Genomic DNA, 14,105 nt, shown 5'->3' with positions numbered 1-14,105 from the left:
ACCTGGGCGCCGAAAATGCCTAGGGCCGTTTTATTTCCGGATTCTTTTTGGATTCGTATCTTAAAAATCTATCTTTCCACACATCCTTTTTCTATAAATACAGCCTCAAAACCGACGTGAAGAAAGGAGACACAATTGCATAACCTGAGTATTGACTCTAGCCTTAAGCCTAAGCCTCACGCTGCGAAATTGATCCAGCGTTCTGTCGCAATCGACCCAAAAGTCGAACAGAACGCATCCTGCCCCTTGTAGCTTGATGAATTAAGCCTAAATACTGGAACATTGCTTAGAAACCCGAGATTCGTTAAATAAAAGGAGAAATAGCAAAGCCAAGTGGTTAGTTTTCTAAGAACCACAACGCACCTCTCAAGGGTGCGTTGTAATGTGTCCCTCATATGAGTTAATCGCTTTCATCACCCTTTTATAAAATTGTGAAACTATTAACATGATTGATCTATCACGCCTAATAAGATAATACCTCGGACAATTCAATTATCATGCTAGGTACCTTAAATCAATATAAATAAGATAATCACGATCGATTTAGTATTATGTGTTGCATATTGCTAAAATCAATTCAGAATAGTTTAATAAGTTTAACGCATGTCCCTTCAATTATTTATGCTGAGCTAGTAAGGATAAGCTGCCTCTAGAGTATTATCGATGAGCACTCCTCTCGGTAGCTACAGTCCCCCGAACTCTCAATCTCTTCCCTGCGGGTGTACGTTGAGCGATCCCCACACCAGGGACCACAAGGGAACCTATGGCCGTCGTGGTCGAACATAATTGCACTCCCTTTATGTCACGATAACGGGTTTTGTCAGTTTTTCTCATTGTCGTTAAAAACTGAATGGCGACTCCTATATTACTAGTCGATTGGGTGTAAACTCAAAGGAAATCCAGGTACACTTGATCTGACGACGTCACGCCCACGAGGGACGAGGTCATGCATTAGCCTCGCGCTTTTTCGACCCCCTCACAAATACCCCTTTGTTTCTTTTGAATACCCAACAAAGAAACATTTGTCATATTTTGGTTCGAGCTTGTCCGAAATTATTCGCTTGACATATGCTTCGCAACCCCAAATATTTAGAAAAGATAACTTTGGAAGTTTCCCAGTCCATAATTCGTATGGAGTCTTATCAACAACTTTTGACGGAGCACGATTCAGTGTGAGTGATGCAGCTTGCAACGCATGTCCTCAAAATTTTAAAGGAAGTTCGGCATGACCCATCATTGATCTGACCATATCGAGTAAGGTCCTGTTTCTCCGTTCCGACACTCCATTCCATTGAGGTGTCCCCAGAGCAGTCAATTCAGAAAGAATACCGCATTCTTTTAGACGGTCTTCAAACTCGTGGCTAAGATATTCACCTCCTTGATCTGATCTTAGAGCTTTGATTTTCTTTCCATGTTGATTCTCTACTTCATTTTGAAATTCTCGGAATTTCTCAAACGATTCAGACTTGTGTTTCATTATGTAAATATAGCCATATCTATTGAAATCGTCCGTAAACGTTATGAAATAGCTGAACTCACCTCTAGATTTCATACCCATAGGCCCACATACGTCCGTATGTATTAGCCCTAGTAGTTCACTTGCTCTTTCTCCCACCTTTGAGAAAGGTTGCTTTGTCATTTTGCCAAGTAAACAAGATTCGCATTGATCAATCTTCTCTAAGTCGAATGATTCTAGAATTCCCTTCCGTTGAAGTAATTCCATGCCCTTTGTGTTTATATGGCCTAATCGACAATGCCACAGAAACGTGAGATCCAAATCACCAGTTTTAGCCTTTTTAGTATTTATTTTATAAATGTGTTTGCTCCTATCTAGCACATATAGACCATTTTCTTGTTGTGCTGAACCATAAAACATTTCATTCAAAGCAAAAGAACAACTATTGTCTTTAAATTGAAAACTAAAACCTTTAGAATCCAAAATTGAAACGGAAATAATGTTTCTGGTGATACTAGGAACATAGTAACAGTTTTCTAGTTCCAAAACAAAACCACTAGGCAAAGAAATAAAATAAGATCCTACGGCTAATGCAGCAATCCGTGCTCCATTTCCCACGTGTAGATCCATCTCGCCTTTATCAAGCCTTCTACTCCTCCTTAGTCCCTGCGAATTGGAACATAAGTGTGAGCCACAAACAGTATCTAATACCCAAGAAGTAGAATTAGCAAGAATACAATGTATAACATACATACCTGAAGGAGAAGCAACGTTTCCGTCCTTCTTCTCTTCCTTTAGTTTAGGGAAATCTCGCTTGTAATGACCAATTTCATTACAAAATTGAAGTATTGCGATGTAGATGGAGAACGATCCTTCTTCATTTTCCTCTTGGAGGGCGCCACTTGCCCTCCTGGAGTAGATGGAGAGGCACCCTTGCTTTGGATCTTCCCCGGAACCTTTTTCTTGATTTTCTTACTCTTTACTTTTAGCGACGCTTGCTTATCACTTACAAAGTCCAATTCATATTGATGAAGCAAATAAATTAGCTCACTAACAGTGTTTTCCCTTTTCTTGGAGAAATAGAGTAGTTTGAATTTCTTATAACCAGGGTGAAGAGAATTCAAAAGTATTCATGCAGCTGCAGAATCTAGGAATGGATCACCAAGTAACTCAAGGCGGTTGAGAAGCCCAGCCATTTTCTTTGTATGAGTTCTAATTGGCGTTCCTTCTGTCATTTCAAGATCCATGACCCTTTCCCTTTCCTTTTGTCTTTCGATGTCAAAGCAACAACCCAGTGGAGCGTTAAGCTTTAGATCCCCAAATGAATGTACCAATTCAAAGACATTTTGGTCGACATGTTGACCACCATGTTGGAATCTACCACGACATATATCCCTAAGGTGCCTTAGGAGTGCCCATGGCTCATATGCAATGAACCTTGCACTCCAATCCTTGGGGATTGAGCCAAGAATAAGATCCATCACTAGCGACAAGTGGTTCGCCCACGCACAGTGCTTTTCTGGAGTCATATCCTTTGAGTAAAAGCTGGGGATGGGATGGTAAACTACATATTCAATGTTGTTCCACCTGAGGACTTGCTGAAGCTTCCTCTCCCAATCAAGAAACTTTGATAGGTTCAATTTTACATCCAGAATTTCGTTACTTTGAGTGTTGTTTTGATTGCGGCCATTTAATTACTACATTTGAAAAGAATTCGCAATAAATAACCATTCATAACTTAATAACTTTAAAATAAATGCTAGCATGCAATCATTAAAGCTATTAAACATTTCATTCATGCAAATAGCAAAACATGGTCCAAAATGAATGAAACGATTCCAAGACCCTAAAAGTCCTAAATCCTTAAGCAGCTTTGGCATGTCTTAAGTAGTTTAAGATTCTAGGTAAGCAAAACCTATTGCTAGTAATCTCCAAATTACTCTTGGTTAATAAATTAATACCATAATTTATCCCATTGCCACAACATAATGCCATTGTTGTTTGAGTTGAAACCACAATCAACGTGCTCCTTTGGGACGCCTTACCATCTAAGTCAACTAATATAGCACCTTGCTTTAGCGTAAACCTACTACGTTAGATCCTTAGATTTTTGTAAGTGCTTGATTTAGAAGGCAACTTTTGAACTCAATATTACTTTGGACCTAGTTGTTTCTATGTTGGTTCGATGTTTTAGTGAACTAAATCTAATCGAGTCATATAAACAACATATTCATGCATAATATACATTCATTCAAGCATAATATATATATTGCATAAATAAATTGGTGAACTAGTATGGCCCAAAACTCTTGTCTTGAAGCATCCAATCTTCTTCACACTCTTGTTAGCTTGGCATCGTCTTGAATCTTCATTCAATGCTAACTTAAAGTTCTAAACTAGAAATACTTGAAATAATAAAATTACAACAAAATTTCAATGGTTCGCAGACCATATTTAAAACTTTACATTCAAAGATAAAACGGTTCGCAGACCGTATTTAACTATCCTAGAATGGCCACACTAGTCACTTGGAGTACCTGCATTACATAAAACATACATTCTATGCATTCACCCATTCGTATGCTAAAACAAATGGCCCATATTAATTATGCAAGTATTTACGTGAATTAATTAAAATTCACGTTCACATAAACGCGTCCTAAAAGATTAATCAATTTACAAATTATTAATCCTTAGACTTTATTCTAATTTAAATTGAATTTAATTAAAATAATGCGACCTACGAAAATAATAAAAATAATTATTTAATTTTTAATTTCATTTAGCGGCTCCCACTCAAACCAATAATTATTCCGGATAATTAATTATTTAAATATTAAATTAAACTCACGACCCGGCCCAAGTTAAATAAAATAATTATTAATTATCCCGTTAGCCAATTTTAATGCAAACATAAATTTCAAGCCCAACCAAACAATTTTTTTTGTTCGAGTGCAATACGGGCTAGGCTTGCGCCCAGCCCAGCAATGCACGCTGCTGTGTGGCCTACGAGGCACACGAGCATGTGCCCATGCCCTCGCAGCCAACGCGCCCCACGTACCGCAGCTGTCGCTGCCCCGTGCTGCTTGCTGTACTCGACGCTGCGCGCAAGGCAAGGCAGCCCTTGCTTGCTCGCAACTCGCATGCCAAGGCGTGCATGGCTTGCTTGCCCCTTCCCTCGCCCAACACGCGCGGCACGTCGCACGCTTGCTGCTGCCCGCGTCGCTGCGGCTCGGCACAGGTGTGGCAGCCCGCATGGCTCGACGAGCCACACGACCTCCCCACCCCTGTGTTCGTGCCTTTGGTTCGTGCCTACGGACCAACTAATTAAAAAAAATTATTTTCACGAACATTTGCATTAAGTTATTTTTCACAAAATTTACGATTTTTATTTTCGAAAAATAACGACTTTACGATTTAATTAATTTTTAACAACAATCCAATTTCGTTAAAATTATTAAATCTAGCCTAACATTATTCAATTTTAAGAACGAACAATTCCAACTAAAAATTTGAACTTTTAAATAATCAAAGATAAAACTTTAAATCGTTCTAAACATTTAAATTTTAGATTTTTACGAATTTGGTTTAAGTGTTGATTAAAATTAACGAATCTAATCAAAATTTTAATCCAATATTTTTAAAATCCGCCACTGAACATGAAATTATATTACCTTTCCCAGTTAACCAAATTACTAGATCCAAATTATTTAAAAAATCAATTAGCGATCTCAAATTTACGAATTTGGGGAAAGCAAAATTAGGGTTTATACTTAATAAAAACGGCAGAAACTTTTTCCTTAATTATAGAATATACCCAACAGAATTGTGCCAACATTTCAATCAATCCCGAGTAGTTTAGGTCGACCAATTAATTGAAAAACTTTCCGAATTTATTAATTTTAACCCAAAAATTAACAAAAACGCCCAAAAACACATCTTTGAGACCTGTTTTTGCAATTCCGTTCTCATGAGTTGATCTTAGAAAATCGTTTTCAATCAGATTAGGGTCAGAAAAGTCGAAAATACAAAACTTTTTGAATTCAGAACCTATTACGCAATTCATCCAATAATCATAATATTTCCGAAAAATTCAACAAAAATTCCAAAAAATTCGACAACCAGCAAAAACAATAAATCATGCTAAAAAATGCTTTGAATACATAAGGCTCATGATACCACTGTAGGGGAATACAGTTAAACATACATAACATGTGCTGAACATCCCCAAAGTCAGGAAACATGTATAAAGCACAGTTTAAGCATACTTACATTTGAAGCGTGTTTTCCCGAGTATTGTATCAACGAACACAAACAAAGAACTCCACTTGTAGTTCCTCTATTTGGTTCACCGACACGTTCAAATTCGTCTTGATTATTGTAGCTTAGACAACGCACAAGATTTTTGCTTTTCGGGATAAACAATTTTTGAGCAGAGAGAAAAACCGAAGAACGTAATTTTGGAATTAGGTTTAGGTCACTTGGAAAACTGAATGTTGTGTGTGTGTAAAAATATAATAACCTAATTATATTATTTATGTAACCGGCCAAGACCAAAAGGTCTTGACCGGCCGCATACCACACGAGCACAAGCCCCGCGCCCAGCCAACACACTACAAGCCGAAGCCCACAGCGCGCGCAGCCGAGCAACATGGGTCGTGGCCCTTGCGTGCTCGCTGTTGTGTTGTTGTGCGGTCATGAACGCTGCCATGCCCGCGGGCTGGCTTGCTTGCTGCGTTGCGAGCTCGCTGGCTTGTTAGGCGTTGCGCGCATGCGCGCTTGCCTCGACGGGCCGGCAGCTCCGATGCGGCTCGTATTCGCGACGAACGCCTTACGGATATTTTTTATCGTATTATATACGACGAATCACTGTCGTATGATACGATTATTCATTTCGCCCAGCTTACGAATATTCGCGATACGATATACGATTCCGACGCAAGGTTGTATCGTATAATACCTTTTCCAAACTAATTCTCGAAAAGCTATTAAATTAATTTCCGAATTCATTTAATCCGGTGATCTGTTACATGTCATTGGTTTGACCTTATAGGTTCAGTCAAGAGTAAGTTGTGAGCCTAATATATATTAGAACTCACTGATTGGAAGCATTGCTCCAGCTAGCTGTTCCGATCACTTGATCTTACTGTATTAATTGTTCGCAATTAATCTGAACCTTGGTATTAGACTTAATGCACCTTGGGTGAAGGACATATTTCCTTCATCTCTACCCTCTCGACCTAGAGTTAGAGAGGACTTTGCGGAGCTTGAGACGTATCCGAACCCGTTCGTCGAGCTACAATCGGTTTGATCCTTTGAGTGAAGTTGCGGATCGAGACCCACCAAGTCCAACCATTGATAGAATGAATCTTCCGGTTAAGAACTTGGGAATACCGGGAGCCTTTGATGCAACTTGTGGCATACAAGCCCCGACTACTAATGCCAACAACTTTGAGATAAGGCCCGCATTGATTACGTTGGTGCAAAGTCACCCGTTTTGTGGAAAAAGTAGTGAATCGCCTCATGAACACTTGAAACAATTTGAGGATTATTGCGATACTATTAAACACAACGGGGTGACTTCGGAATATGTGAGGTTGAAGCTCTTCCGGTTCTCTTGCAAGTGATTGGCTCGACAAGGAGGTCAAGAAAAATTCACTAAGGACTTGGAACGAAGTGGCAAGTGCGTTCTTGAGCAAGTTCTACTCGCATGGGAATACGGCGGAGTATAGGCTCAAGATTCAATCCTTTGAGCAAAAGAGGGATAAATTCCTATTTAAAGCATGGAATCGATTCAAGGAATATCAAAGGGAGTGCCCTCACCATGGAATCCCTAAGTGGCTCCTCCTACAAACTTTCTACTTGGGACTAAGCCCAACCTCCAAAACAAGTCTTGATGCGAGGGCGGGTGGTTTAATTATGAATAACACGGAGGACCAAATAGAGGAGATCATAGAAGATGTCATGCAAAACTATCAAGCATGGCATGTTGGTACTAGGAATTATGATAGCAAGGGGAAGTGTGAAGATGGAAAGGGTTCGACTTTCCCTATAGAGCAAGAAAACATAATTGAGAAGCTTAGCTAAAGGCTAGAGAAGCTTGAGAGTGCTCCGAGTCAACCACCATCTCCATCAACAATTCCTACACCATCGGTTACTCTTCTCAAGGGGAAGGGCAAGGTGAGTTCCTACAACACAATGCCACTTGATACATCTTTTTGTGATATTTGTGGTGAGCATGGTCATTTTCCTAGCATGTGCCATCTTTTGCATAATGTTTCATATGTTGAACATGGCTCTCCTTATGAGCAAGAATTTGATGTGGAATATTCAAATGCTATGAATGAGAGGCCTAGATATTATGGTCCCCCGAACCAAAACTTTAATAGGCAAGCACCTAGAGGCCCTCCTATGCATGCCAATTACCAAAGTGGATCCTTCCATGGAGGAGGGTTTGATAATCAAGGTCGGGGTAACTATAGGGCGCAAGGCTATCAAGGCCAAGCATCCTATGGTCAACCTCATGGCCTAGGCAATCAAACCCAATTAAATAAAAGTAGTTATAACCCTAACCACCATGGTGGAGGGGTTACAACTATCCGTATGGGCAATATAGGGGTGCTTCTAGTGGGGGCTATTCGTCGAACCCGGGAGGCCAATATGGTGGTTCTCAATTTCCTCCTCCCGGATTCAATGGGCTAAGGACCTATGGCAATCATTTCCTATAAAATCCTGTTGGTTATGGCAATGCTAGCTCCTCCACCGCTCCCGCCTTTTAAGTCTAACCTTGAGGCTCTTATGGAGTCGTTTGTGGGGGAGCAAGCCAAGAAAAATGTTGAGGATAAATTGAAGCAATCAGACACTAATTTGAAAATGATTGAAACCCAATTAACACAACTTGCTAGCACCATCAAGGAACATCAAGTGCAAACTAGTCTCCCACCCAAGGTCAACCTCCTAAGAAAATGTATGCGGTCATGACTAGGAGTGGGAAGATTTTAGATGATGGTGCTAAGTTAGTTGACGCTCCTTGTTCTAGGGGAGAAGAATCTAAGAGAATTGAGTTTACGGACTATGATGTGGTCGAAGAGGAGTCTCAAGTTGATGACGTGAGCGATGGTGTGAAGCCAACGGAGGCTACTCTTCTACCTCTCCCTACTCCTACTCTCCCCAATCCTCAAAAGTTTGTTGGAAAGTGTTAGGTTATGATACATATGATATTACATAAATCATGCGGAAACAACCATTAACCCAGGATTACATATTATTTACACATAATCATATAGCATAATTTAGATGCATACTCTTTGTTGCGTGCCCTCCCTAGCTGCGCCCGAACCGAACAAGAACAAGTCTTTAGGACTCCAAGTGTCGTCCCTCCGTAGATAGTCCACAGCACGTCCGGATCCGCCTTAAGATTGACCAACTAGAATCGCCCTTAAGGTACTAGAATTTTCGGCACTTTTGAGCAAGATGTGTGGCTGAATTTTTCTCTCAAAAACTCACTTTGAATACTTTGAAACTCTTTATAAATTGTGAACCCAGGCCACATATTTATAGGGTTATGGAAAGGGAATTGGAATCCTATTCAGATACAAATTAATTAAACCTAGAATCCTACAAGAACTCTAATTTAATTAGTTTATCAAATAGAATTAGGAATTTAATCATTAACCGAACTCTGCACGTTTTAGGAAACGTGCACGAACACAAACACTTACGCACACACACACGGCAGCCACGATGGGCCGCCCATGCGTGCGTACGAGCAGAAGCCCACGCAGCGAGGCCTGCGCGAGCCACAAGCCCACGCAAGCACCCGCGCGCGCTGCCACGGCCTGCTGGGCCTGGCCTTGCGCTGGGCCTGGCGTGGCTGTTTGTGTGGCGCGCTTGGCTTGCTGGGCGATGGCCTGGCTTCGTGCTGGGCCCTCGTCCGGCAGGCCTCGTCCGATGCTTATTCGTACGATACGCTTCCGATTAAATTTCCGATTCCGGAATTCATTTCCGATACGAACAATATTTAACATTTCCGATTCCGGAATTAATTTCCGTTTCGAACAAATATTTAATATTTCCGTTTCCGGAATTATTTTCCGATTCCGATAATATTTCCGATTCTGACAATATTTCCGTTTCCGGCAATATTTCCGATTCTGGTAATATTTCCATTTCCGATAATATTTTCCGATACGTACCATGTTTCCGTTTCCGGCAACATTTACGACTTGGATAATATTTATATTTCTGATACGATCCATATTTCCGTTTCCGGTAATATCATCGTTTCCGGAGTATTCATTTCTTGCCTGTGACGATCTCAGCTCCCACTGAAACCAAGATCCGTCGATTCCGAATATCCATAGATAGAGTATTTAATGCCATTAAATACTTGATCCGTTTACGTACTATTTGTGTGACCCTATGGGTTCAGTCAAGAGTAAGCTGTGGATTAATATCATTAATTCCACTTGAACTGAAGCGGCCTCTAGCTAGGAATTCAGCTCACTTGATCTCACTGAATTATTAACTTGTTAATTAATACTGAACCGCATTTATTAGACTTAACATAGAATGCATACTTGGACCAAGGGCATTATTTCCTTCAGTCTCCCACTTGTCCTTAGGGACAAGTGTGCATTTCCTAATTCCTTTGTCGCTCGATGCTTGCTCTTGAACATAAGGTAAGAGTTGTCATCCTTATTATGTCCAGAGGTGTTCCTCGGTTTCAGAGTTCAACTGATCAAATAAACAGATAATCATAGCCTATGATTCATCCGAGCACGACCATGCATTTCACAGTTTCTAGCTCTCCGAGTGGCCTTGTACAACTTTTAAGCATCTCATCCCGATTTATGGGAGGACAATCCCAATCTTGCGATCTTGAGATTAGACTTCGTTTGATAGGTGATTACCTGAGCGTTGCCTTTATAGCCTCCTTTTACGGTGCGACGGTTGGTCAACGTCAAAGCAACCAGTTCTCAAACAAGTAATCTCAAATCACTCAGGTATTGAGGATTTAGTGTCTAATAATTTAATGAAATTTACTTATGACAGATTTTCATCTCTTATAGTAAAGTTTCATAGGTCTTGTCCGATACTAGTCTTCCCAAAGTAAGTATCTATGCAAATGATTATGACATTGCCATGTCCACATAGTTCAAGAAACAGAACTACTAGTCATCTTGCATTCTAATCGTCTAACGTTTTCTATGCGTCCAATTTTATAGAAAACTCCGACTAGGGACCATTTTCAACTTTTGACATTCAAGTTCACTTGATAGACATTTCTTAGTCACAGGACTGGTCCTGACAGTCTATCTTGAATATATCGTCAAATTGAAGGGACTCATCATTTAATAAACCACAAATTAAATGGAAAAATGAATTCTTTTCATTTATTGTGAATGATTAACCAATAATGTTTTACAAAGATTTAAACTCTAAAACTTTAAAACATTAAACAGAGACATCAAAGCCATTCTCCAATATGCTTGATTCCCATAGCTGCAGTGTGCGAGTTGTGCTTCGCCTGCGGCAGAGGTTTAGTTAATGGATCTGATATGTTGTCATCAGTTCCAATTTTGCTTATCTCGACTTCTTTTCTTTCAACGAACTCTCGTAGAAGGTGAAATCTACGAAGTACATGCTTGACTCTCTGGTGGTGTCTAGGCTCTTTTGCCTGTGCAATAGCTCCGTTATTGTCACAATACAGGGCTATTGGTCCTTTAATGGAGGGGACTACACCAAGTTCACCTATGAACTTCCTTAGCCATATAGCTTCCTTTGCTGCTTCATGTGCAGCAATGTACTCCGCTTCAGTTGTAGAATCCGCAATGGTGCTTTGCTTAGCACTTTTCCAGCTTACTGCTCCTCCGTTGAGGCAGAAGACAAACCCAGACTGTGATCTGAAATCATCTTTGTCGGTTTGGAAACTTGCGTCCGTATAGCCTTTAACAATTAATTCATCATCTCCACCATAGACCAGGAAGTCATCTTTATGCCTTTTCAGGTACTTCAGAATGTTCTTGGCAGCAGTCCAATGCGCCTCTCCTGGGTCTGACTGGTATCTGCTCGTAGCACTGAGTGCGTACGCAACATCCGGGCGTGTACATATCATAGCATACATTATTGAACCAATCAATGATGCATATGGAATCCCATTCATTCGTCTACGCTCATCAAGTGTTTTTGGGCACTGAGTCTTGCTTAGAGTCATTCCATGAGACATGGGTAGGTAGCCTCGCTTGGAGTCCGCCATCTTGAACCTATCAAGCACCTTATTGATATAAGTGCTTTGACTAAGTCCAATCATCTTTTTAGATCTATCTCTGTAAATCTTGATGCCCAATATGTACTGTGCTTCTCCTAGATCCTTCATCGAAAAACATTTCCCAAGCCAAATCTTGACAGAGTTCAACATAGGAATGTCATTTCCGATAAGCAATATGTCGTCGACATATAATACTAGGAAAGCAATTTTGCTCCTACTGACCTTCTTGTATACACAAGATTCGTCTGCGTTCTTGATGAAACCAAAGTCACTGACTGCTTCATCAAAACGTATATTCCAGCTCCTGGATGCCTGCTTCAATCCGTAGATTGACTTCTTTAGCTTGCATACCTTCTTAGCATTCTTTGGATCCTCAAAACCTTCAGGCTGTGTCATAAACACAGTTTCTGTTAAAACGCCGTTTAAGAAAGCAGTTTTGACATCCATCTGCCATATTTCGTAATCGTAATATGCAGCGATTGCTAACATTATTCGAATAGACTTTAGCATTGCAACTGGTGAAAAGGTTTCATCGTAATCCACACCGTGGACTTGCCTGTAACCTTTTGCAACCAATCTAGCTTTGAAAACTTCAAGTTTCCCATCCTTGTCCTTTTTCAGTTTGAAAACCCATTTGCTTCCAATGGCTTGATAGCCATCTGGCAAATCGACCAAATCCCATACTTGGTTTTCAGACATGGAGTCTAATTCAGATTGCATGGCTTCTTGCCATTGCTTGGAGCTAGGTCTCGTCATAGCTTGTTTGTAAGTCGCAGGTTCATCACTTTCAAGTAATAGAACGTCATAGCTCTCGTTCGTCAAAATACCTAAGTACCTTTCCGGTTGAGATCTATATCTTTGCGATCTACGCGGGGTAACATTTCTAGATTGACCATGATTCTCACCAGATTCTTCTAAAGATCTCTGAGTTTCATCCTGAATGTCATCTTGAGCATTCTCTAGAGTTTGTTGTTCGACTCGAATTTCTTCGAGGTCTATTTTTCTCCCACTTGTCATTTTGGAAATGTGATCTTTCTCCAAAAAGACACCATCTCGAGCAACAAACACTTTGTTCTCAGATGTATTGTAGAAGTAATACCCCTTTGTTTCCTTTGGATAGCCCACAAGGATACATTTGTCAGATTTTGGATGAAGTTTGTCTGAAATTAATCGTTTGACGTATACTTCACATCCCCAAATCTTAAGAAAAGACACATTTGGAGGCTTTCCAAACCATAATTCGTATGGAGTCTTTTCGACAGCTTTAGACGGAGCTCTATTTATAGTGAGTGCAGCTGTATTTAGTGCATGTCCCCAAAATTCTAATGGAAGTTCGGCCTGACCCATCATTGACCTGACCATGTCTAGCAAGGTTCTGTTCCTCCGTTCCGACACACCGTTCCATTGTGGTGTTCCAGGAGGAGTCAACTCTGATAGAATTCCACATTCTTTCAGATGGTCATCAAATTCATAGCTCAGATATTCACCGCCTCTATCAGACCGCAGTGCCTTAATCTTCTTGCCTAATTGATTCTCTACTTCACTCTGAAATTCCTTGAATTTGTCAAAGGATTCAGACTTATGCTTCATTAGGTAGACATAACCATACCTACTGAAGTCATCAGTGAAAGTGATAAAGTAGCTGAAACCACCTCTAGCATTTGTACTCATTGGTCCACATACATCTGTATGGATTAAACCCAATAGTTCATTTGCTCTTTCTCCAACTTTAGAGAAAGGTTGCTTTGTCATTTTGCCAAGTAAACATGATTCGCATTTACCATAATTCTCTAAGTCAAATGGTTCTAGAATTCCTTCCTTTTGAAGTCTTTCTAAGCGTTTCAAGTTTATATGGCCTAATCGACAATGCTACAGATAGGTGAGATCTGAATCATCCTTTTTGGCCTTTTTGGTATTTATGTTATATACTTGTTTGTCGTGATCTAATAAATAAAGTCCATTGACTAATCTAGCAGATCCATAAAACATCTCTTTAAAATAAAACGAACAACTATTGTCTTTTATTAAAAAGGAAAATCCCTTAGCATCTAAGCAAGAAACTGAAATGATGTTTTTAGTAAGACTTGGAACATGGAAACATTCTTCCAGTTCCAAAACTAGCCCGGAGGGCAACGACAAATAGTAAGTTCCTACAGCTAATGCAGCAATCCGTGCTCCATTTCCCACTCGTAGGTCGACTTCACCCTTGCTTAACTTTCTACTTCTTCTTAGTCCCTGTGGATTGGAACATAAGTGTGAGCCACAACCTGTATCTAATACCCAAGAAGTTGAATTAGCAAGTATACAGTCTATAACGAAAATACCTGAAGATGGAACGACTGTTCCGTTCTTCTGATCTTCCTTTAGCTTCAAGCAATC

At 40.2% G+C, this 14,105-nt stretch overlaps 1 pseudogene; it reads right to left on the bottom strand.

Annotated features, from left to right (window-relative positions):
* Nucleotides 1-7,186: 7,186 nt before the first annotated feature.
* On the bottom strand, nucleotides 7,187-7,287 carry LOC130464568 (uncharacterized; annotated as a pseudogene).
* Nucleotides 7,288-14,105: the final 6,818 nt, after the last annotated feature.

The sequence above is a fragment of the Spinacia oleracea genome, chromosome 6, assembly GCF_020520425.1.
Source record: "Spinacia oleracea cultivar Varoflay chromosome 6, BTI_SOV_V1, whole genome shotgun sequence".
In the NCBI taxonomy this organism is placed as follows: Eukaryota; Viridiplantae; Streptophyta; class Magnoliopsida; order Caryophyllales; family Amaranthaceae; genus Spinacia; species Spinacia oleracea.
Note: the sequence above shows the minus strand (reverse complement) of the source record. Positions and strands in the feature narration are given on the sequence as shown.